Genomic DNA, 26,901 nt, shown 5'->3' with positions numbered 1-26,901 from the left:
AGTCTGCTACAACCTGGAGCAGGAGAGTGACAGAAGGCGCAGAGGAAGGTGAGCAGAAAAGCAGGAGAAATTTGCTTGTTTTTTCACTTGCTTGGTGCTGAGTTCATGTGATTCCAGATAGGAAGTTCATCCCAAACAAGACCTCTTAGACTACAAAAGGCAAGTAAGTGAAGGACAGACTTTACAGAGGTGAACTGGTGGAAATTCTTGTGTGCAAGATCGGCGACTGTTGCACACCTCCAGATCATGCAATCTTAGTAGATCCTAGAAAAGTTTTTTCTATCACTAATTAAAACTACCCCAAATTCTACTGTCAGTTTTCAGTGGGTTGCTTCTGCAAAGATGAGTAAGTGTGAATTTACAGGAAGCAGTGTGCTTTCTGATCAGATGGCAGATACTTACTCTCAAAGACAGACGTTTCACTGGAGAAGACCTCATCTCATTTCTTGCTGTGCAGTAGTGGTCAAATGTAGCTAAAAAACTGCATAAAGGAATTAAACTTTACCATAAGGGCAGTAAAAGTAAGGGTTTAAGTAACCATTTATTGTGAAGGAGCACATGAGGCAGGGGCAATGATCCAGAATGTCCAAGCAACAGAGCCATCCAGGCAGCAGTAGTAAAATACAAAACAGAGACAAAAATACCACCTTTACTTCTTAGTCCACAGCAGTCGTTTTCTACCTGTGGCTCAGAGAGAGGGAAAATTCACAATGAAGGAAAATCCATGGATGATATCTAGAGAGACTTAGAAATGCAGTCAACAAAAGCAATGTCACAGCTGTTAGGCCTAAATTCCCTCTGCAAAGGTTCCAACCTCCACTAGAAACACACACACACATCTACAAGTGAAAATTATTTACAAACAGTGCCCACACTTCCCACAATGAAGCAATTCATTGTTTAGAAAGCGAGCTCATGAGCTGGAGAAAAATATTCAAACCCCTGCCTTGGCGTGCACTTACTTGACCTTTAGAAAATCAATCCCTCTGTTCCTCAGCCTGCACCAGCAGAACAGGGCGTGCACTGCTCTGTCTCTTCAGATCCTTCTGAATGGCATTGAAGGTGTGCACTACAAATGGATTATTGTCAATAGGTGTCACTAGCTGGAGGAACAGCTGTCAATTGAATTGTTTTAGAAACATTCGTAAAGGAAGCTGCCTGTAATTACCAGTGGATTTATTGGCCACACTGTGGAAGAAGGAATATTAGAAACAGCATCTAGTCATCTGTGTAGTCATTTATGAGACAGCTATGAATAAATGAAAGATTTTTGTGGAAAAAATATGGGGAAAAAAAGCCAGAAGTATCCCTCAAGTGTCATACATGAGATTAATCACAGGATAAAATCAGTCGCTCTGCATTCCATTGCTCAAACCCTTTATTAAACCAAAGAGCCTACAGGAAGCAAGAGAAAATCAATCAGTAGCTTCAAATTATTTGGGATATGCTCAGTCACAGCATAAAAGGATTTCATTTTCCACTTGCAAGGAGGACAATATTTCTACAGGAACTTGTTTCTTCACTGTTTCTAGATACTAAAGTATGATAATAAAATGCTTTCCCTAACTATTTATAAGTAAAAGACAGTCAAAACCTCCAGTATTTAAACATTACTGCATGGCTGATTTTAGGACACTCTGTATTTCCTCCTCCAGCAGAAGTGTTGATGCCCAAAGTGTCAAAAGATCTCCCCTGTTTTTCTCATTCACCTGTCAGGAAGGAAATACAAGCTAAAAAGTGGTAGAAATTGCAAGATGTTGCCAGTGGAGTTATTCCAGGTAGTAACAATCAAGGATTCTTTTTCCCAGATGCCCAAGATGAAACATACATCTACCAAGTACACAAAAATAAAAAAACAACATAAAAATATATTAAATAGGGGCAGAAGAAGTAACATAAGGTGAAATGTTTTGCAATGCACTAAATAATGCTGAGGATTCTGGCAGCTTTGGTCAACTCAGGTGCTTCAAAAATGCAATTACTCACTGAGTCATCCCAGGCTGCTAAAGACTTGAGTATTTATCTAAATATCTTTGTGCAGGGTGTCTCTGCCTCTTGGCTATGTGTGAATTCAGAAATCTGTGTTTGAACAGGCAGCACTGGATTTCAGAGGTGATAGTGCAGGCAAGAGCATTAAAATTCACTTTGTGTGATTTCCAGTGCCCAGGCAGGATGACTTCCAGTGCCAGCATTCATATGCTGACACAGGCAGGGTTAATGCTGTCCTTGTCAGAGCCCAGACAGATCTGGTAAGGGAATACAAAGATAAATATTTGTGAAGCATTCACATACTGCAGTGATAAACACAAGTAACAGAAAGGTGATCACAAGAATAGCCTCACTCATAAAACATCTTTGGAAGCAATAAAAACCTCACTAGGGCTTATCCTGATTTATTAAACAAAAATATGTGAGTGGTATTCCATAAAACACACAAAATTAAAAACAACATTCAAACCTGGGAAACAAAGTACTGCAATAAATCATACTTACTCAGCAGCTTTATGTCTAACAATCCTCCTCTAACAATCTCATTGGCTCATTTGCTTGGTGGCTACATTTCTGAAGCAGAACCATACAGGACTTCTGTACTGAAGGTTTCCTGAGGTTTATCTTTGAATACAGTGTGCCCTGTCCCTGATAAACTTCTCAGAAAATGGTTTCTGCATCTTGGGCAACCCTGTTCGTTTTCAGTTCTATTTCAAGTCATACAAAATAGGTTAAATAGTCTTCAGGAAGATGACAAGTCTTGGAATATCATTTTCTCAGCAGAAAAACAGGAAGAACATAAAAAGGTCTATAAAAGCAGAAGGTAATAAACAATGCATTGCTTCATGAAGCATCTGCAAATAACTTTGTCATCTGGAAGGGGATGGTGCAGCCTGATTTCATGGGCTTACCTGGATCTCATTTTGCCTACCAAAGCATGAATGCTTCTGGCATTGCACATGCAAATGGAAACACACACCTAAAAGCTGCTCATGTAGTCAATCAACACTTGTATTTAAACCAAAATAAACACTTGCCTACACATTTTTTCTCAAAATTCTCAAAAATTTAAGGCATCTGCAACTCAAAAGCTTCTTTGACTTAAAGCTTTCAAGGAATAAGATTGGGAAGTTTTCTAGTAAATAGCTAGAAATTGTTTGAATGCCAGTTCACCTAGTAACACTTGTTCTCTAATGCAATTCAGGACCTAAATCACATTTCAGAGCCTGCTAAATTTCAGTAATTAATACAGCAATTCCCTCATAATGAGTTTATTAAAGTTCAGTACCCTTGTTAGGAGAAATGCAGAAAGAATTGAAGAAACATGTAGTATTTTCTTGTAAGTTTCTTCCCAAAAAAATCTCTATCTGATTTCCAATATAATTGGTTTTAGAAGAATTATGCACAAAGCAGAATTCAAAGTGTGTACAAAGCAACCCTGAAAGCCTTCAAGGAAAGATCATATATCCAAAATATTAAATTTCAATAAAATTTCAGTCTTCTACAGATTGGACAGTAGCAAATACTCAAAAATGCTTTAAGTAGGTGGAAAAAATCCCCCGTCCTTGGAAATGAAAAACAAAGGTATTTTAGAAGAGTCCATGTGTTCATATGCAAACAGTGGCACCAAGCCTGAGACCCACTCACCCTTTAAGTACTGCACCAGTTTAGGGAAGAAAAAACTTGAAAGCTCAGTAGAAATTTGCATTAAGCTAATCAGTAAACAAATTGGTTCATAAACTTTCTAAGGAGATAAATTCAAGCACAGTATATGCAGGCAATAGTATACACAGGCAAGGAGAATTAGTTTCTCACAGTAAATTATAAATTTCACCAAGTACATCCTAGCACATCTCTTTCTCTCAGCTTTTTTCAACATCATCAACGAAATCTTATCCTCTTAAACATCATTTTAAATATATTCTGTTAAATATCATTTCCCTACTCCCTATATTTTGTCCCAAGACAAAACAAAGTAACATTGATACCCACAGTGTCTGAGCATAGGCAGCACAATTCTAGAACAATACCAGTATCTGTGACACAATAATGTGTTATATCCACAGACTTAAATCTATTTGCTTGGCAAACTCTTTCCTCCTTCATGTTTTATCACCTTTAGCTTACAAAACTTGGTGATGATTAGCAGAGCACTGCAGAGGCTAATGCTTAATGGATTTAACAGAAGGACTTGAAAAAGTGTCCTCAATGCCTGAGGCTTAAGTCCTGACACAGAAATGCATACACATACATATGCTTTAAATTTCACCACATTAAATATTATACAGGATATTTTCTCCTTGTAACAATGCCTCTAGCAAAGTTCAGCTCAGGAAACCCAGAAAAGAATATGTAAAGATCTCTTACTCAGCCAGCCTTCCTCTATCAGCTTTTAAAAAATGTTTATAGCTCTGATAACATTTCTCCAGGCTTTGCTAGAGCTGCATTCATCCAACCACGAAACAGAGAGAGCCAACACCACATCCTGAAAATAACAAATCACACAGGAGCTGAATACTGAAGCCACATTTGTAATTCTTCAGTAGACTGAAATATGTTTGCATGAGAATCCATTCAGTAATTCTGAATAAAAAGTCTGGAATTGAAAATGGAGAACTGTTCACATGTGACTTCTCAAGGACAGACTGAATACTCAACCCATCACTAGCAAAACTTATAAAGTAGTTTATGATTCATTATTTATATCAAATACTCACTGGAGGAAAAGGTTTACACTCTAAGCTGTTAGCCTTTTAGGCATGCTTTCTTTATTTGAAGATTTATTTTACCTCAATGGTTATGTGACACACTATTAAGTCAAAAGATTATCCAAAATTTGCAACCTAACATTGAGATTTGTTTTATATTATGCCTCACCATGGATGTCAAGCTAGGATACAAACAGGGGCCAATGCCTATTTCACTGTTAATATGAGTGGAAAGAACATTAAATTTAGGAGAAGAGGCAGAGCCTGGCTGCTCCAGGTACACAGGAACTGGGTGGATTCTTGTAACAGCAAGAAAATTTGGTGAGCATGGATCTGTTACAGTATTTCTGTGATAATTTACACCAAATGATGTGCACCAACAGGAAGAATTTATGGTCTAAATCAACTACAACACAAGAAGAGATGAAAATCAAGAACTGGAAGCATGTGGCCATTTTTCTTGTTAGAATTTTACCTGTGAAAAAATCAAATTTATGTAGACATCAGTATTCAAAGGACTACTTGAAAAGAGTGAGTCTGGAGACATTATTGTTCTCATACAAGCAACAGAAATTAATTTCTTAGTTCAGTGATTCTGTAAGGTACTGAGAATTTTCTAGAAGCATGAAAATGAAGATAATCATTATCTCCTAGGAGACAATAATCTTCAGTAGAATCATCCTCCTGAACATAGTTAGCAATTCTGTAGGGTTCAATTATTTTAGAGGAAGAATTCAGAGTTTACCTGCACTTTTAAATGTTTCTGATGGGTGGATAACAACCGAAGCTTTAATATAGCTTTTGAAAGATCAGTAAAATGAAATTATTGGAGAGGGAACAATACCATTTATGATTATTTCTTGTTTATAGTCTTCTGACAAAACATAGAAACCAAATGTATTTCTTCAGCAGCCTAATTTTTACCTTTGTTTCACAGATATCATGCTTTTGTCTCTACAGCCATTACAGTTCATCAATTCCATCAAAAACCATGTAACAATTTCACTTTTCAAAACAGAGACACATTTCAAAACTCCCAACAGAAATCTAAAGGTCAGGCATTTACATTTTCACCAGTTAGCACCTTGCCAGCAAAAAGCTCCCATTGCCTGTTCAGCACATTCCTCATTATTCTGACATTTTTTACCCTTTAGAGGGTGATATCCCTCTTTTAATGAGAATATCAGTGGAGAGCAACTATTAAACAGAGTCATTTTCTCTTCATACTGAAACAAACAGTTTATAATTTTAAAGATCATTGCCTTGTATAACAAACACAGAATGTAACATTTCTCTCCTCTGGAAATGCCCTAATGAGCCACTGAGCCTCTGCACCAGAGGACTGCTCCTATCCATCAGTCTTGAAATGTATCAGAGACTTCTGTTTCTTTGACCTAGGCTAATCTTAAATCATCAGCTTTGAGGCTGCAGAACATCCTTGCAAAAATTAATTAAAGTGACAGAGACGGGAAGAGGAGCTGATCCAGCGGTGCCGCTGCCGTCTGCAATTAGAGCATTCCTGGAGGGGCTGTTCCTGGGGTCCCTCTTCCTGCTCTGGACCAAAAGGGCCCTGACCAGAGCAGGAGAGTGAGCAAGAAGAGGGGAAACCCTGATATCCTGCTGGGATTTGCACCTCCCTGTGCTGCACAGACTCAGTTTTTGCATTCGAGTTCAGTGGCAGGGATGGGGTTTCACACCCTTCCCTTTCAGATCAGTAATCACTCACTCTATCAGTTTGAGTGTTTTCAAATTCCCAGCTCATTCACATTCCTTCACAGCTGCTTTTCCCTGAGTCAGGACCCAGTGTGCTGCAGCAAGTGTCTTCAGGACTATCATGCAGTATATACTTTATATGACTTTATATGACACTGGAGATTAAATACTCCCACTATTTGTAAGAAAGCAATTTGCCAGATGGCATCTGCAGAACAGGAACCTCGGGCAGCTTGGTAAACACTGTCCTGAGCTCTCAGCCAGGTACTGAATGACTCACACCACAGGGGGCTGTGCTCCCTCACCTTGGGCCTACTATTAAAATATAAAAGTTCTTCACTTAAAAGGAAACAAAGATTAGATTCAGGATAAGGGAATAGAATAATAGAATAGTTTCGTTTGGAGAGGCCTCTGGAAATTACCTGGTGCAAACCCCCTAGCCCCACCAAAGTAGGTATTTGTATTTATGTCATACAAAGTATGTATAAGTCTGCAGGAGATAATCTTACAGAGAGTCACATGTGATAATAACCCTTGTAAGACATAGAAATTAATTGAACTTATAACAAGTGCAAAAAAGCATTGAAAACCTTTGTATTTTTGATATATGGTGACTGATCTAATCATAGGCTTTATCTGGGAAATGCACTCAGGCTCCTGGGATAAGTATTAACAATATTCTTCCTAAATATGAATGATTTCCTGCCTCTCACATGATGCAGGTCCCACATATCCCACTGACAGCAGGAATGAACAGTTACAATAAAAGAACAAGTATTTTGCTTTGTCTTCCATCCTACAGTAGGAAAAAAGGAAGCTTCAGTCAGCAACACCAGAGCACAGCTAAAGGAACCAAGAAGCTGTGTCATCCCACTCTTCCCCACACAGACAGCAGCAGCCAAATGCAAATGACATTTAATTAAAACTCTCAAGTTAGTTTAAGTTTGGAGTGCTTCCACTGAAATACGTTCTCTGACATAAAAAGAAAATTATAATCAGCCAGTATTGTGGGACCCACTGACAGGAGATCAATGGGCTTTCTGATGGCGCCTGCAGATTTCATTAGTGCTCTATTAAAAAATACCATTTAAAAATTATTTTTATGACAGAAATACAGCCCAGTCAAATAAAAAGAAATGGACAAGATGATTTTCAAAAATCCATAGATCCATCATTTACTGTGACAATTTTGCATCGCTTAGGACATACCCTGACATATTTTTCATTAAATGCTATGAAATCAATAAGCAAAATGTAAAGATCCAATGCCAGGTATAGTCAGGTACAGATCTGGTAAAGGCCATCCATTACTTCTAGTGCAAATGAGTTAAACCAGACTCAAAAGAGAGATTAGGATCAGAGTACAGCACTTGAGTTAACCACTAGAAGTTTTTGTGCCCACAAAGCACAGCTATACTCCAGCAGCAATATTGGCTACAAACACTCCCAGAGGGAACCCAGTGGAAAGCTGCACCCTAACAGAGCTCTCTGGGCCACCTCTTCAGCTGTGTTTTCTGTGGATCCACATCAAATGCAACACTTTAAAAAAGATGAAACTCTTTACCTGCATCTGGGCACCAAAGCACTCCTTATGGCAAAGCAGATTTAGTAACTCCGTGGAAGAAAGCTCTTAAATAGTTTTATGAGTAGCTCTTCCAAGACCCCATTCCAGCCCCATGCTGTGGTGCCCCTTACTTCCACTGACCACAGTGCCTGATCACAGCATCAGCAGGCAGGTAAGAGTTGCAAAAATGAGTTTAGAGCAGAGGACAGTAAAAAGAAACAGATTATTTGTGCTGCTCTTGCTTGCACTAGTACCTGGAGTTTTCCCAACTCCCAACTTCCTCCCAGGAAGAGGATAGAGAAGCCAAGGCTGCAGCCATTCCCAGAATCCACACTGGGCAGTGGTGGCAGTGACAGGGTGGCCTGGGGACAGCACACAGTTGTCTTTCAGTGTCACTCATGGTCACAGGGGCTGCATACACCTAAGAGAAACTCTGACTTCAACCCATCCATCAACAATTCTGGCTTCTGTCAGAACGTCAAAGTCCACCTACATTTTCCAAGAGGCAGATATAGAATCACAAGTGCTGCAAACTGGTCTAAAAGACCCTGCAACAAAAGCACAAGTACATCTTCCTGACAAAGATATATCTGACACTGGAGAGCTACCAGCTCCAAGAAAGTCATATTGAAAAATTGCCAGGACAGAATTAGGAGGAAGGATGCACCTGGCCTTCCAGGTGTGGCAGACTCACAGGAGACATCCCATCACACCCCAGCCTTTCAAAAAGAGGATCCTGAATTTATAGCATATGTAAGGCTGAGGAGTCACACAATCTGGTGTGCCAAGGCATCTGATTAGTTTCAGAAGGTGCAAAGATATAGATAGGAGAAAAAAGGGGGAGGAGATGGGGAAACCAACCCCAAAACAAGAAGAAAACTCTCTACATTTTAATTTATATTTTTTTTCATCCAAAATTAACTTTATTTTTTGTGAATAAATTGTCCTTCCCCTTTCCTTAGGGGAAGGGGGGTGGAGGGACGTTTCTAGAGAAGATTTTAAAACTTTGTTTTTTGGCATTCTCAGTGGGGTTTTTTCAGCTGCTGGATGCCATCATGAACAGCTGCTCGCAGCCACAGAGCACTTACTGCTGCCAGACTGCATGCTGAGAGCTGGAAATCTACTGTAAGAGGAGGATTGCAGAGACTAAGCCTCCACAGACCACTTTTAAGGCTGACTTAGAACTCTAGAGGTTAATAATTCAATTCCAGTTTTTATTGGAATTTTTACTGCTCTCTTTGATTATGTGGTAGACCTTTAGTCTCAAGAAGACAGGTTGCCCTGTGCTACTTGTCTCTATTTGGTATTTACACATACAGTGAGTAAAATAACATGGAAGCACAAATCCTGCAAAATTTTGCAAATAATGGAGTTTTCCAGTTGAAGTTTTCATACCTATTTGCAGCCTTGTGTACATTTAGGAAAGAATGATGGATAATGTGATTTATTGCAAATGTGTGCATGTTGTTGAAATACAGTCATGCAATAGTTAGAAGCTTTGAAACTCACATTCATGTTTCTACAGATGCTGAATTTTCTCCCTAACTGGTCTTTTAAAAAGATTTCACTCTACAAAAATTAAGTGTCTTACTTCACTGAGTCTTTTCAATAATTTAAGCAGGACGAGAAGTTCATTATACAAGGTAGTTCACAAATGTTTAAAAGCTTAATTCTCTAGATTATGACTTCTGACAGGCTATATATATAAATTCAGCTAATGTATCCCTACAGAGAAATGTTGTTCCTCAGAATAGAAAGTCTTTTGCAGGCAGCAGCTGGAGACAATATTTTCTTACCACGTGCAGTGCATGAAGATGCAGAGCTGTAGGATTACTGCAGGCCATATTTGTGCTATATAGCTCTGGAGTTTAGGACAATCAGTTTTCGCTGTTTACTACCAATTTGAACTCTCTCAAAGTGGAAGTTCAGGTTCATTTGTAGTCCAGAAACTGCCAAAGACTGGACACAGGATATTTTTGAGTTTTAGCAAATCACAGCAAATCTTCTATTGAGAATGAACTGATAGGAGAACTTGCAAAGGTACCTTTAACCATTATCATTCTTGGATGGTTGTGAACAAACACCATCCCTCCTCCCTTGTGACAAGATCCTGATGGAGTACAACTCCATATACTTGCATATATCTCATAAGACTGCCAAACATAGGAGATTTACCTCCCTGAAAATACAAAAATACAATTAAAAATAGCATAAGAAAGACATAAACATAACAATGAAAGACATAACATAAAAATGACAACACATGGACTAAGAGACAAAACAGAAATTGCCCAAGCATATGTCAATTACCTGTCCACTTTAACAGGATTATTAGTTATTAAAAATACATTCTTGCAAAACAGGTCACACCAGGGACATGGAGGCAGATGCAACTAGACACAGAACAAGTCCAGCTCTATTTCACCTTCCCTTAAAGTAAGTACATAGGACAAGTTGCAAGTGTGAGGTGCTAAGTTAGAGCAATGTGCTGTGCTGGTATTCCAATTTCACAGTTAGACTGCCCTAACTTGAGTGGAATTCTTCTGAAATCCAAGAGTTTTAATCATTACCTGTAAATAAAATACCCATACTACAAATAAAATACCTGTAACTGTAAATAAATTTAAAGTGCACTGCCATGATGAATTCCTTATAACACAGCTACATTTACTGACCTTCACTTGTAGGTTCTTGATTGCTCCCAATACCTTTAAAACTCTCTATGCTGCCATAGAGAGTGGCAGACTCTTTGGAAAGTTTAGACTGACAAAGTCCATGGGAAAAGTGGGTTTTTCCCTCTGAGCCTTTAATCACAAACATTGAGGACAGCCCTGCACAGAAGGACATGTCAGTGCTGGAAATTCTTTGCTCAGAGGGTGGTGAGACAGTGGCTGCCCAGAGAATCTGTGGATGGCCCATCCTTGCAAGTGTTGAAGGCCAGACTGGATGGGACCCTGGCTAACCTGAGCTAGTGGGTGATATGCTGGCTCATGGCAGAAGGGCTGGAATTAGGTAATCCTTAAGGTCCCTTCCAACTCCAGCCATTCTATGAAAAATGCTTGAAGAAATAGAAAAATTGTGCTGCAGATATGTGAGCATATAAACAGAGAAACTTTCAGTGTGCAGTGTGTGCTTGTTACCTCACTTCATCATGTCACCCACCTTTGACATGACATACTTCATGAAGGCTGACGATCTCATCAGTCTTCTCCTTCTCTTTACTTCTGACAATTTCCATTATCTCTGTTCTCTCTTCCTCTCTCTGACGTTGGCAGTTTTTTACAGCTGTCTGTTCTCCTGAAACCAGGAGACAAGTACTTCTCTGTAAGCATACACAATCCCTGATGCTATTTGGAACAGGGAGATGTGGTGAAACTGATAATAGGATTGTGAACCTCATCAACAACTCTTTTTTTTTTTTTTTTTTAACCTGTACAAAGAACTGATAAGGAGTATTTACCACCCAGGAGCTCTGGCTTGCTGCAGCTGTGCGCACTGACTCGTGCTACCTCCAGGCTCTCCCAGTCCTAAATATTCCAGATGTTTCATTATCATATTTCCCCATCATTCACAATACAATTATGAGCTTAATTTGCCACTGGGAACCAAGCAAAGCCTAAAGTTGGAAATTTCAGTCACAAATGGGTTTGTGCTGACTGAATACAAACTTTAGGCTGCTTTTCGATGTTTATTTTTAATGGATTCTGAATGCTTCCGCTAATTCAGGAACTCAAGCGATTGAAACAAGAGAAGGAAGACTTATTTTGCTAAATGTAATTCCTGCTTAGGGGATTTACTGAGTCCCCCCTTACAGCTGGAGGAGGCAATGGGATTGGGAGCATTTAACTTCTTACAGTGCCAAGCCACAACCACTGCCTGCAGGTTAATGCTCTGAGGGCAGATAACAAGGCTGCCCTGGGTCCCATCCCTAACTACACACAGGGAGTTATATTTAGGGTTGAAATGTATGAGATTTAGTCCTTACACACATCAAAATAGGCTGTTATATCTTAGACAAGCTTTTATCTTTGTATGAGAGTCACACATAACTACAACTACAATCCAGGGTATAGTTTCTGGTTTTGTAATTGCATTACTCAGACTTAGGAAATACTTCCAGAAGACACCATATTCATGTTCTCAGGGCTTGTACAGCAGTACCAGCTGTAGATAGGCAGCAGTATAAAACCTCACAGCAGGAGAATCTGTAGTATTTTAAACTGGCTTCTAGCCATTTTGATAATTGCTAGTTGATAACTACTAGAGAACAACAGCGACTGTTCTGGATTTCTCTGAGCAAAAATGCTATTATTTTTCTATAGCTTGTTTTACATCATGGTTTCCCAGCATCCTAGATGAGACAAAGCATCTCTCTGATGCTTGTGGCTCTTCACTCCTATTTCCAGCATTTTATATGTGAAAGAAATAGAAGACTACAGACACATTTATTGCAAAAAGGGCAGTCTAATCTTTGATTTTGCATTAATAACTGGAATTAGTTTTAAAAAATGCTATGGAAAAATATTTTCTCTTTAAAGTGGTGAGGGACAGCTGTGCTTATTCATTACTCTTTTTGCATTGTATTGATAGTCACTTTAGCTCTGGGTCAAAGAAACAATTTTTTTCATTGTGATTTTTCCAGTCAGACAATGAGCCAAAGATTCACAAGCCAGAACAGGCAGATGCAGTCTGGATAGGAACATTTACAAGGGTATTGTCGTAGCATTTACACTGGTGCTGGTGCCAAATGAGCAGAAGTTCCAGAAGTTCTCCTGATAAATCCATGTTTTATCACTGCTTTATTCAGAACATCTTGTAAGGTGATCACTATTCCACACCATTCTCGTATATTTTTCTAAATAATGATATTAAATCAATATGTAAACATGGTAGGAGAAATGTCAACACAGTACAATAGCTTCTGCAACAGGATATGTGTCCCTGAGAGGCCACAGCTGAGATTTATTGGTCCACAGTGTAACTCCAACTCAGCAGCTTCAATAGACAATATTTCCCATCCCCCTATACAAAGAGTATCTATTGTTTCTAGGTATGATATTCTGTATAAGAAACAGAATAGAGGGCAATACACATCAGGGCAAACATCCTGGTAGTCACAAAGTGAAACAGAAATATCTCATTTTAGGTCTGTAACAGCATTTCTGACTCACTGAACATGTAATTCTCAGAGGATGAATTTCAAGTGTTGATAGATTTATTGCAAAGTAAAATTAAGGATCAAAATCCAGCCTTCATTGCTATTTTATAGATTATCTCCTAGGAGGATTTATAGAAATCATACTTGAAGCAGACAGCAGGTGATTATCTGGAGTTCAACTACTGCATTCAACAGAACACTCCTGTGATAGCAGGTGCTCTGCTGCCTTTTGGGCTGCACTACAGAGACTGGAAAAGTGGCAGGAAAAAAACAAAATAGAGGACGTCCAGCAGAGAATCCTAAGGACACTGAAGGGAGATGCAAACTGAAAATGCATGAAATGCTCTCAGCACAACATCACACCTGCCCTGAAGTGTGAACCCAGGAGAAGACAGGTAGCAGTTCCCCAAAATAAAACATTCCCCTCCAGATCAGTTGAGATCCTTTCTCCAGGCTTATGAAATCCCTGCCTGTGGGAGTATTCACCACCATCTACTCCCAGTGGAGAAGTAAAGTGCTGACATCTTGATGTGAACAGCAGAATGGTTTTTGGGGATGTATCTCATGAGGAAGGTGGAGGGAGCAAATCAGTGTCTCCATCTGAGCTTGGTTTTCTCCAAGCTGAAAGGTCAGAGAGTCAGCAAAGATGTTCCTCTGATTTAAGAGCAGCACCAGAGCATAGATTAATACAAATTCCACAAAAATTATACATATATATATATATATATATATATATATATATATATATATACACGCGTGTGTGTGTGTGTGTGTGTCTTAGAGGATATTCCCTGCAAGATACAAGTGATGTACAAAACAAAGAAAGGCTTTTTCTATCTGCAATATATAAGGCCAGCTAAAGTGAGCACAAAACGTATCATAACCTCAAAAGCTAGGAATTGCTAAGAATTACTATATCACATGGCATCACACAGCCCAGAAATTTAAAGCCACTTTCTCAATGGTACAAAAAAAAAAACCTTGGGAAGAAAGTCATCCTTCTTGTGGCTCCCACAGTATTTGTAACAATTTAAAATGTCATCTGTAATTTGCTGATCTGGTGATATCTGTAATACTCCTCATTAGAGTTAAATGGCTAACTTGATATAGTCTAAACAAGCCTTGCTCGGTAACAGGAGCTCTAAATTAGGCAGCTACAAGACAAACAAAAGACCGTCTTTTGTTCTTGATCCTTCTCTTGTGCAAAAAAAAAACAAGTTGTGCAAAGAACCTTTGGTTTATAAATAAACCAGCAAAATTCAGAGTGAAATTTCAAATTTACTCAAATGCAAGCACGTGATGCATTGATTGTGTATGTCTCTTGTCTGCATTTACTCTTAAAGAGCTCTCATTTGCACAGAAGACAATGCCTTGTTTTAATTAGCAATTGATTTCTAGCTATCTTTGTGTGTGGAATATGCATATTTTTACATTTGCAAGCAGATCTTTAAGTGAGTTTCTAGAAACTCACAGCCTTTGGTAATGTAAGGATGTTTACAGAGTGCAAAAAAATATTTAAAGCCTGTATATGGAAATAATGCACAGTTAAAACTATATGGTCACAGACAAGAGAGAAATAAAAGGTCAGCATTTAACAAAAACACCAACACAAAAAAAACTCTTTTGGAGAAAACAGAAACAGCCTCAGCAGGTATATGAGGAGGTATTCCTCTACTACTCAGGGAACAGGAGCATGAAAAAGAGAGGGTTTTTTTTCCCAACACTTTCAGGATAACATGGTAATATTTGAAAGGAGATGGTCTTTCATGTACTGAGATAAAAGTTCTCAGTCTACTGTGGCCAAACTCTCTCCAACCATTGGCACTGTTACTGACCAAAAAAACTTATTCTATTAATGAAATGAGGCAAAACGTGTGTAAAAACTCAAGTGTAGCTGATGACAGTGCAGTTCAGAAAGGAGTGTGTGAAATCTGATCCAAGCTATCCTTTCCACTTCACTGACCAGGAATCAGCTGCTTGAATTTTTTTTTGGTTGCCAATGACTCCACAGGCACTTCATGTTAAGGTGTGAACAGGAGGAAAAAAAAAAAAAACCATCCTGGTCTTGCTGTGGACACTCATAGTTCAGCTTTTAGACCAACCACAGCCTGGCAGGGTTTCAAACAAGGCCACCTTGTGACCCAGGTGACACCCTCCCTCCCTTCCAGGGAAGCACGGGGATTTTCCAATCCTACCAGGCAGCTGACATAATTTTAGGTAATTCTTCCTCCCCCTGCCCTGGCAGTGCCTACACAGTGCCAGTACCACAGGTTGCCTCACTCTTGGAAATCCTCCTTTCCTCATCTTCGCCAGGTGCTCTCTGGCACCGATCTCTTGGGATGGACACGCGTTTCTCACTTCGCTTTTCAGCTCGTGAACACCTCCCCATGGGAAGGAGGGATTTGATTCACTCTCTTCATGAATATGCAACTCTAATTAGCTAATAAGCATGTTTCTTGGAGCCTGAGATTCTGGCAGTAGCTCTGGTGTGTTATCCTACCTCAGTAACTCCCCTGTAGCAAACTTGGAGTTGAAGCACATGTCACTGGGCCTCTCACTGCTATCACCATCTGCAGCAGCTTCTTTTATTCCTCAATTATGCTTGTGCTATCTGGGCTGAAAAAAAACTCCAGTCCTTGCCAGCCTAAGCATATGCCTGCGTATTTTTTCAAGTAATTTTTAACTATCTGAGTTGACAATGCCATCTTTCATATCATTTCACTGCAGTTTCATTAATATGAAGTGGCTCACGCTTAATGGGAAAGAGTGAAGTTGGGATAAAACTTCCTTATTTACAAGATTTTCAGAGCGAAATGAAGCAGCAAAGTGTTTCAGTGAATACAACATCCAGAGTACTGACTGAGAGACTGATTTCAGTCAGTCATAGCACTGTCATTAGAGAAGCTATCTGAGGCCACTCTCTGTTCCTAAATACAAAAGAGACAGGATTGTGAATTACTGCAGTACTACAACAGCAAAATGACCTTTCTTTTCCTGTGCTGGCTCAGTTGCTCTCCTCAATGAGTAGAATGCAAAGATTAGATAGATAGATAGATAGATAGATAGATAGATATTTGATACAAATATGTATGATTGAAACTCCACAATTCACTCACACCCAGGCTAACACCTAACACCCACCTCACCCACCCCGGGGTGCCAGAAACACCCAACCCCTCTCGAGGTGCTTGTCAGCCACATCCTGGGCTAGTCCTTGGTACAATGAGACATGAGTGAGCTGCTGCACCCCTTTCCCTCAGCTATGAGCCTGCTAATTCTCTGATAAAAGCACACTTATTGAGGCTGCCTGCAAGCCATTCAGAAGATGGTTAACTCATCCCTGCTCTTTCACTTGAGCAAGATCGATTTTGATGCTTGAGAACGGTCTGTGGTAAATGAATGTGATCTTGTGGAAGGAGACACCAGCAGAGTACAGGACTGCACTGCAAATTGAGAGAGATTTATTTTTTTTATGGAACCTCTGAGGAGAAATATTTGTGACAATAGCTGTCGTGCTATTGTCAGGCTGCTCAACCTCCACAGCGTTAGGTTACTGTGCCCTGGGGTGTAGGGGAGATTCAGTTTAGCTTTAACTGCACAGGACAGACTGGTGCTAGATTTGACATCCCAGCTGAAGAGGCACAATCCATTAACTGGAGCAACTGTACCTCCACAGGGTTTTGTATCTGCCAGAACGCAGTTTTGAAATACAAGTAGCATCATTTACATCCCAAGAAAGTCATCACAATGGAAGCTTCTTGGAAAATATGACTGATGATTTAGCAATTGTTCTGCATATGAAATCTTAATTAAGATGTTTTGAGAATTAAGAATTTCTCCAAAAGAGCCATTTGCTGTTATCAGCTGCTTTTACTTCTTGGTCATGGATATTGTGTTGTAGATACCCACAGAGTTTTTATTAAACAAAATTGCTACACTACCAGCAAACTAAGCTGCTGTAAAAAGTGTGGACTCACCACCTTTTTAATTACACTGCAGACATCCTCAAACTGATAGCTAACAACCGAATTCTGTGATACTGTTGAATTACAGAAACAAAAACAGAGAACTTGCTTCCCTAGTGAGGAACCTGCCAACCTAAGCACAAGTGGACCACAAAACACTGCACTTTATAAACATTGTACACTCCTAAAGCACACATTTTAAAAGTGTGTATAAAGTGAGTACATAATTTTCTTGGTTTTTATTTAATAGATACTTTTTACCATATAAGTATGCAAAAATAAATAAAATAGGTAAAAAAATTTCTATAGGAGAGGGTAAATGCCTATTCAAGCAGAACAGTACAGAGAATATCTGATATCAGTGATGTGCTGGCTATCAGAAATAGAGATGCTGCTTGCAGCTCCTTGTAGAACAGGCCAGGTGCTAATTACTGTCATTGATATGAAAATGAAATTAAATCCACCAAAGCAAAAAAGAGTATGGAATACTTACAAATATATGCAAAAGAGCAGATTTATACAAATGTAACTGCTGTGGCCCATTATGCTAAAAATATATCTTAAAACAGTAAAGACAGATAACCATGGGAGTCTGAGCAACCTGATCAGTAGGAGGTGTTCCTGTCCATGGCAGGGAATTGGAAATAGATGGTCTTTAACATCTCTTCCAACTCAAATCATTCTGTGATTCTTTGCTTAGAACAAACTTTTAGTTGTCCAAGGCAGCTGAACTTATGATTAGGTCTAGAAGTAATTATCTACTAATGCACCTACTTTTTTTTTTTATTATTTCATTTTCATGTCGGTAATTACAATGTATTTGCAATATTAGAGTAGAAAAATCCATTCTCCACACTAACAGCACACGTCAGAGAATTAGGAACATCTTTTAAGAGCACAGTCATGATGCCTCAATTTTAAGAATTTCTCCCTGAAGGTTTCCAAACTGTGCAAATGAAGGGACAGTAGCATAATCCTCTCTAAATAGGTTTATATGATGCTGCTAATGCTGCTTTTGTATGATGCTGTTAATGCTGCATTTGCAGCATTAACATACTTTGGAACATCAGATGAGATCATTCTGAAGCTGAAAGTGCATGCAGAGGCCGTGTCTAGGACATGAAGATATTTTGCAGCCACACTGTTACTCAAATTCCTCATCTGCTATTGTCATTGTCTGATAAGTGGCAATTTACTCTTTTTAGGGAATAAAAATAAGGGGGTAAATATACTCTACTATACAGGTTAAAAATGGGGTTTTATTCTGGAGGTAAGTACACTCAGATTCTGAACCCTTTGTTGCAAAGAACATGCAGCACAAGAGACTCAGAATGAATTTTGGGTCAAGGATACAGCATAAAGACCTTTATGACCAAAGTGCTAAAAGAGCTCTACTTTGACACCATTCACTGTAGAAAGGACTCAGATGTTTAGGTTGTGGCAAAAAAAATATATATAATAAATTCAAGGGTATCAAGAATTTATATTATGGTGAGAATCAAATGTTTGTATTACAGGAAGGGCTAAATTTATCCTGGCAGCATTTAGAACCATATCTGGAGAGAAGTCATATAGGTCAAGAAAACAAGTCTTAAAAGTATTTTTCAATGATAAACTATTCTGATCTGTTGCTTTCAAACCTGCCATCCAGTATGATATATTTTCCTTATTTAATATGTACAGGTCTAATCACAGATGATGAGAAAGTAACATCTGCTTCAAAACAAACCCATCACAAACTTCCAGCTACTGTTTGATACTTTTTTGTTCCATTAATTCTCTGCCTCATCATCTTTCTATCCTTTTACATGGTAGAATCACATATATTGTTATGTTGGGATTAAATATATTTTAGCATATCGTATTTATAAAAACTTCCATTGTTTTTAATAGCCTTTGTGTTTAACAAGCAAGCCAAAGAAAAACAAAAATCCTAATCAGAATTACATCTTGTGTGGTTATACACAAACCATGAAAGAATCTGTATGAAAACATTAAACTGAGGACATGAATTTTGATCACATAATGTTTACCAAATATTTATAGAACCCAAATCCTGAGATTTTCATCCTAATCTTCAATAAGAGTTAATAGTGGTGGCAATGCATCACAAACTGTCTTCAATGCCCAAGCTGTGATCCTTCATAAACAAAACCAGAACAATCAAAATAAGTAATTTAAGAACTAATACTATTTTTAAATGGTTTTGAGATTAGGTACCTAGCAAGAGACATATACCAATTCACTTATTTAAATACATACCTCATTTTTCAAAGCAGCATGCAGAATTTTATAACAGGTCATCTGAACAGTCACCCTCATTCAGCATAACTCCACCTTTGCTAAACAATACCTTCCTTAAGGACTTCCAAAAAAAGAGCAAAACCTTGACTATGAAAATAAGCAATTGGGACTCTTAATCTGGTAATGTAAAACAAGAGGAAACAACAGGCAACTGTTACGCCCCTCCAACAGTTCTGATAAACATTTCTGTTATATTCTTTAGAGGAGTACCAGTTCCCTTCTGTGCAGAAAACCACAGTTTCAGGAATTGAAGATGACCTTAAAACTCTCACAGAATTGTATCTGTAGGATATGATCAGATTATTATGCATTCAGATCTTTTTTCTAGCTCTGTCAGAGATTTCTTTATCTTTTAAATTGTGTTTATTCCTTTGCCTGTCTTTTTCTCATTCTAAATGTCTAATGAGTGTCTGCCCAATTTAGAAAAAGTCTACACTAACAAAAATATGGGGCTAATGGGACCTAATTCCTTTTCTGGCTACACAGGTTTACAACTGTGAAGTGCAGGATTTAATAATGATATCTGGAACAAGAACAGCAAAATCTGCAAACACTGGAAAAATGCATATTTGTTCTATGTTCCAGGTAGGCAGAGCACAGATTATATTATTTAAACATCAGAACCTGAATAACTTTCTTTTAAAAATAACTTGCATCATATTCCAGACACAGTTATACTTCCAGTTGTCTTTTGCACGTAAAGTGTAAAATAAACAGCTGCCTTGTAAAAGCTTGCCTGTTCCAGTTAACTTGGAACAATGTTTTATATTCTGCATTTCCTACAAACACTATCCTGTATTCATGCTCACTGATAAGCTGCTGATTTTTCCACATAAAATTCCACCACTTCTCAGTTTATTTCATTGCTTTTCCTGAACAGACTGCAGAGTTAGTCTGAGTTCTCTGATTCTTTCATGAAACAAAACCAACAGAGTTGTGTATCAGGAGGTGAGGAACCCCTAGCACTTCAAAGAACAATACATCATGTGCTGGGAGGAAATGAGGGAGCAAAACCCATCATTTGCACATCTTGTGCAGTAAGCATTTAAACAACAGACAGCACTGCAGTCACAATTGTTTATTTTGAAAGTGACCTGATCTCCTGGAATTTCACTGGAACCGGTACCAGAGGAATCTCTTATTCTAATTCAGCATATGCATCATCGTGGCAATATAGCAAATAATAGCAAGTCATTCTGTTGCTATGTGTATGTTATGACTGGGGATGATGATACTGAAGGCAACATAAAAGGAACTCAAATTATGGGAGAGAAAATACTTCAGTATTAATTCTCTGCTGAAGACTACCAAACAAATTTAAAATTGCCAGTTGCTGAACCCAATGATTTCACAAAGTTCCTTGACACAGACTAAGCAGAGATGAAAGAAATCCTGCAGCTATTCCCTAAGATTTTTGAAGTCATATACCATTGTGCAGGCAAAGCACTCATCCCTTTGGTAATGCAATTCCAAATTATTAAGAAGTCAATCAAATAAGTGCTAAAAAATAGTTTCTACATATTCACAATGGTCCTATTAAAAGATGACAATTGCAAAGAAAGAAAAGACTGCAAAACATCTCATCCAAGCCTTCTATCACAAGGAGATATGTTATATAACTCGCTTGTAAAAGGAGCAGAACCTTAAACAACCTCTAAGTATTAGTTCTGTCCCAGACCTCCTTCTTCTTACCAACCCTGCTCTATATTCCCAGCTGGAATTACTATTTACAGTTAAATCATCATTATCATTCCAACATTACAGTGTTGTTATCTCATTGTTATCTCAAATTGTGCACTCCCTATTATACCCCAAATAAAGCTCTTTGATTTAAGAGAGGAAAAAACCTTATTTCACATCCTCCTCCTCCTCTTAGTCTGCAGGAATCATATTAGCTTATAGAGAATGAGTGAGATTGGCAGAACTGTTTCTTAATTTCCAGTCATAATTTGTGTTCAGATGTGTTAAGTCAGGTAACTTTGCACAAGTTCTTGAGAGCAAAATGGGTCTTGTAGAGCTTCCAGCAGAGATGCTTTGGAAGCTGTCCCACTTGGCTTTGGGAATGAATCTATAGGCTGCAGACTGAGACAGCTTCTCAAGGGAGCACACGTGATGCAACTGTTACTGAGAATCAATAAACAGAAAACCTTACAGTGCCATTTCGATGCAAATGCTTCTCAAACTGGAATGCAATTTAACCACCCTATCAACATTTAAATGAGTATAAGAGACGACCCAGAGAGGGTAAATGTGAATATTTATGCTGATTGCCTTTTATAAGCTTTTGTCCCTTTCTTTGCCATTTTTCTTGAATTCAGTAAAGTCTTCCCATATTAACACTGAAATCTGTTATTCCATCAGCATAAGAATGAAAAGATGGGGAAAGGGATGAAAGAGGAGTAGAACACTGTGAACTCAGCCAATATGGATTTAGCTGCTTTACTATAAATTACTTCTTGGGCAAGTCTTCCTATAGCTTCTTCCTTGTCTGCAGCAAATTCTGTCTGTATTTCATCATAATCTTGTAAGAATGAGCTACTGAAGGTCACGAGTCAAAAGAGTTTAGATAATCACTAACTGAGAGCTTGATAAGAGGTTCCAAATTATGCAAATATAATAGTAAAATAGTAGCTCAGGTTCTGAAAGCTTCCAGTTCGGAACTGAGAGCTTGTTCACATTTCCTCACCATGGTCAACCAGGCACTGCCTAAAGGAACTGTGTTCCCATTTATCTTAGATGCATACTTGACTTTGTTAAGCTCATAATAAAAAAAAACTACCATGAGCTTTGATGGAGCAGAATTTTCTGTTTAAATATCTATCTTGTATTCATCCATAAAACTGCCTCACCATATGTTTCCTCATTATTTTTAATTATATGTAAAATGCAAGATAGAACACCACTAGAAAAAAGTAGAAAAGTATAGATGAGAAGAAAGTCATATGCAGAAAACATGAACATAAAAGGCTGAGAAGGGAAAAATTTGAAGTCATAAACAGATCCTATGTAAATCAAGAGCTCACAGGTGTACTGTGGACACTAGAACTCCCAAGGTACCATTGCATAGCTCTGTGTGCTCATTCTGAGAGGTAAAAACCTTAGCGCTGCACAATTTAAAAATATAAAGCCAAGTTTTCCCCTCCATTTTTATTTTGAAGTTGCACAAACCAGGAAGATCTGTGGAGCATAAAGCCATTTGGAATAGGCTGCTTAGCTGGTACTCTAATACATCAGCTGCTGGGGGATCTGGAGAGCAGCCAAGCCTCCCAGATTCAACACGTTCAGCAGCTCTCCCTGTTCTTTCTCCCAGCACAGGAGGACAACAGCTCCTAAAACTTCAAGATCTCACTAATGCATCTTTCATAAAGTTTGCTTTACAAAGGCCTTCCCAACCTATTAAAGATATTTAAAGTGCAGACCAGCACTTCAAGATGTCCTGAAATGGTGGGTTTTGTTTTTATTTTGTTTTCGAACACTTCAGTTCAACAGGCTGGTGGGAAAGGTCAGGACATCTGGCCATATTTGTTGGCATTACATTTATAAAGGCAGCAAGGTGTTATTCTTTTTCTCCTCAGCTAGAAAGGGAGATGCCCATGAAAGTAGTAATCCTGCCATAGCTGTACCAGCAGTGTCTGAAGAGAAATTTTCTATCTATCAAATTTCTTTGTAAGGAAAGCAGTCTTAAAACTTCTATTTTACAGAAGCTTAAATTTAAACATGCCCATGCTGAGATGATTTCTGTAAACAGGGAAGCATTGTAATTGTGTCAATTAAAGCTGAAACAGCTTGGTAGGATCTTTGAAAAATAAATGGAACAGCACAGGTCTGTGTAACAAAAGAATACTTTCTTCATGTATGCATGTTAAAAAAAGAGAAAATCTGATCACTCCATTTCTTTCTGCTCACTTTCTCACAAGAACAGATGCTATAAATATTCCTGAAAAGTGAATTTAGGACTCAAGTACCTTAAATATTTGTCAAAAGCAAACTTATAATTATGAAATGGTTTTAGATAAAATCCTTTTATTGCATAGATGACAACAAAGATTTTCTGCAATTAATCATTATAATTTAAATACTGTTGTCAAAATGTTAAACATTTACACAGCACTGGCTGTTGGCTTCTCATATGCAAGAACAAATTTGCAAATCACTATAATAAAGAAAATAATTACAGAATTATAGAGAATTGCACTAAATAGCAATGTTTCAAGTGTGAGCATGTGCTCATTCTGATCTGCCCGTCAGGACCTGAAGGTGATCCATTGGTCCCAAGTACTTAAAGCTTTATCATAGATGAGCCTGGTTACAAAGCTATATGCATCACTTACTAAAAAAAAAAATCAACTTTATGCTGCACTAGAAATTTACATTAATATGCTCTTACAGTAATTTAATTAAATACTCATTACTAAGTACCACGTCTAAATAGTGTGACTTGTACAAAATTGAATTTGGAACTATTCAGAAACAGCAGCAGAATAAAAGTATTTCCTTAAAAAATCCTGCTAAATCAGCATACTCCTATGGAAATGTCTATTACTACCCATTATCTGATCCCAAAGGATAAGCTTAGAGAAATTGTTATTAAGTTTTGAACCCAATGCTGTTATAAATATTTAGCATCAGGGGAATACTCTGAACTCTACTCCTTATTTTGCTTTGGAAATATTACCTAAAGGAACTGTTGCATTTTTTAATGTATCAAATAATGAAACACTGACATGTTTCTCAGTTTCTCTTAAGCTGTTTGTTCCATTAAAACAAATAATACATTTTTTTCCTTCATCAATTCACATTTGTCATAATTTGCACATGGGTTGTCATGTTCTACATCACAATTGTTTCCATTTCTATATTGAAAACCAATAGGAAATGATGAAATTTATATACTAAATTGTCAAACTGTGGTTTACATGAGAAAGTAACTTACCTTGCAAACTTCCACTACCAACAAACTGTTTGTTTTGAAGTCCTGGCATGTCTAAAATTAGCTGTTACAGAATTACAGTGTTTGGGTAATAAACTGCTGTGCCAGGTAAATTTATATAGCACTTTGGCTTGCAAGGAAACAATACTTAATATCAAAAGAGGCTAAGTAAATAGCACCTTAAAAAAAAAATAATTCCTCAATGGCTATTGTAACATATGTGCTGGAGATTTTAATTTCAGCTGCAGTTGACAACAGTAACAAGGTCATCCTGACCATAGAAAAACTGGTTTTATTTCTCTCCAATTCTTCAGCCTAATGGCTTCATAGGCAAGAACTGGCTACACAGTGGTCACTGCAGGGAAGAGAGACCAAAATTTTCAAGGTTATCTAATTTACATAGGACAACAATTTAATTTCTAGTCAACAGAATAAAAAGCTGCATTTTCCAGTGAATTGCTCCCCTGTGTACCTTCCCAGCAGAATCTGACAATTTAAGCTATTCCATTGCATTGGCTTTCTCTTTGGCATCCAGGAAATTGCTACCAACTTCTAGTTTCAAAATGTTTCCCACAACATAGACTGAGCAGCCAGAGATGTCAACCTGACTTACACACAGGAAAGTGTGGTTTTCTTATAGGAAAGTTCAAGATCTAACTTAAAAAAAAAAAAAAAAAAAAAAAAAAAAAAGGGAGCATCAAACCACTTGCTCTGCCCAGCAAATAAACTAAGTTTGCTCATTAAAAACAGCACAGAGGTATCCTTTGGGTGGCTTTTCTCCTTTGTAGCATGGCCACTTTAAACTGGTGAGACAGATTTTATATTTGGTGTCAGCCACTCCCAGGGCTTTGCAGTTACTTGTGTGGAGGATGAACAGCAGGCACTAATACGAGTATCATGACTCTTTTCAGGCAGTAGGTGAAACCTTGAAGAAAAAGTGGCTCTGTCTTCAAAAAAGTGACCTGACCTTTGCTTTGGTGGGTTTTTACTCTGCAAGAAATAAAAAGCACTGCATGCTTTCCAATGCATCCTTCCTAGCTGATAAACGATTTTGTTCTAGCACTCAGCACAAAAGGACTACATTTTATAAAGACCAAGAGCATGCTATTAGTGCTAGCTAATGATAGCTCATGTGTCATACTGGAAACAAGCTTCCTAGACCTGGAATATGTCATATGAATCATGAACAAACACGTAATTGGCCCAGAACCTTTGATATGCTTACCAATTACATGTAATTCTCATTGAATTTAATATATTTAATTTTACAATGACTTTGCAGTTCTTTGGATATCAAAGGCATCACAAGTCCAGCATGCTTATCATTTATGACACTTCTGCTCTGAGAATTTCTTGCAGCATGCAAAGAACTCTCTGTAGGGTATCTGTGATGTGTTGCACAAGCAAGCTAATCTAATATTGACCTGACCAGTAATAAAACCCGTTTAGAACCTGCAGTAGTACGTAATGGCTTTACCTGCAATTGATGAAATGTTCCTGAAACTATCTGTAGTTTGGTATAAGTGGGGGTTTACTTGACACAGAATACGTTGCTAGTGAAGATAATTCTTGTATATGATGTGTTAGCAAAGAACCCCTTCTGTTAATAGACTTTTAAGGATTTTAATATATTTAAGTCCAGCGTAAAATACTTCTTTTATGGAGCCAGATCCTGCAGTCTTTGCACGGCTAAAACTTCCATGGAAATCAATGGGAGCTTCTAAAGTATAATAATAAGGACCTGCCCAGGGTCACTGGCATAATACAGCTCTGCTGTGATGCTTTATGTGTAAGCTCCAACCTTCTCTGTCACTTGTAAGAGGCAGAGATCAAAATAGGACCAAAGATCAAGATACAGAAACCCATGTGAACTCAAGATGATAAAGACCCTCATTAAGTAAAAAAGAATAGCATCAAACAGCACGGCACATAATATTGGTGCACTTTTTGTTTGGCTAATTTATATTAAATAATGCTGAAATATCTTAACCTTGTCCAGAATATTTACAACGTATAAAGAGAAGCTTAAAACAAGTGTAGTTTAAAAAAAAAATTCTTACAGTAGCTTCTACAACAATGATCATTTTAGGGAGAGCTGTAGCAATGCCTACGATGGCAGAATTTGGCTCCGTATGTTCTGTTAGCAAAAACCCAGACTGTTTATATGATGTAAATTGCTTTTTAAAATGTTACTAGAGCTATAAACTCTGTGGGTCCAGATTATACATTCAAATTTCAGGGAGAGTTTGCCTCAGTGAACAACAAGGAACTGTGCTTTATTTGAGAACTCCACTTGATGCTATTTTTAAGGAAAAAAAACCCAAAAAACCCATGAAGAGGTATTTTGGGTATAAACTTGGATAACTAAAATTAAACCAACGGGCTGATCCTCCAACACCTACTGCTCTGGGGATCCCATCCTGCAGAAGGTTGGCACGGGGAAATTCCAGCAGGCCTTGGCCCAGCAGGAAAGTGCCGGATTCCTGTTGACTTCATTGGGGCAACTCTAACGAGCCACCAGACCCCGGCTAGAACCCAACTGCCTCCTTAACCGTTGAGTTGACGGACCA

General features: G+C 38.1%; 1 protein-coding gene and 1 long non-coding RNA gene across 5 annotated transcripts in view; one reads left to right on the top strand and one right to left on the bottom strand.

Annotated features, from left to right (window-relative positions):
- The window catches only part of PEX5L (peroxisomal biogenesis factor 5 like), a 105,163-nt gene that overhangs the window by 37,348 nt on the left and 40,914 nt on the right, over window positions 1-26,901 (top strand). The gene's annotated exons all lie outside the window — the stretch shown is intronic.
- On the bottom strand, window positions 24,539-26,827 carry LOC128793003 (uncharacterized). The gene is made up of 2 exons (XR_008432630.1): window positions 26,734-26,827; window positions 24,539-24,686 (listed from the first exon to the last, which is right to left on the bottom strand). It is a non-coding gene; the product is annotated as an uncharacterized LOC128793003 (long non-coding RNA).

The sequence above is a fragment of the Vidua chalybeata genome, chromosome 10, assembly GCF_026979565.1.
Source record: "Vidua chalybeata isolate OUT-0048 chromosome 10, bVidCha1 merged haplotype, whole genome shotgun sequence".
NCBI lineage: Eukaryota > Metazoa > Chordata > Aves > Passeriformes > Viduidae > Vidua > Vidua chalybeata.
This window is presented reverse-complemented; position numbering and strand designations above follow the sequence as displayed.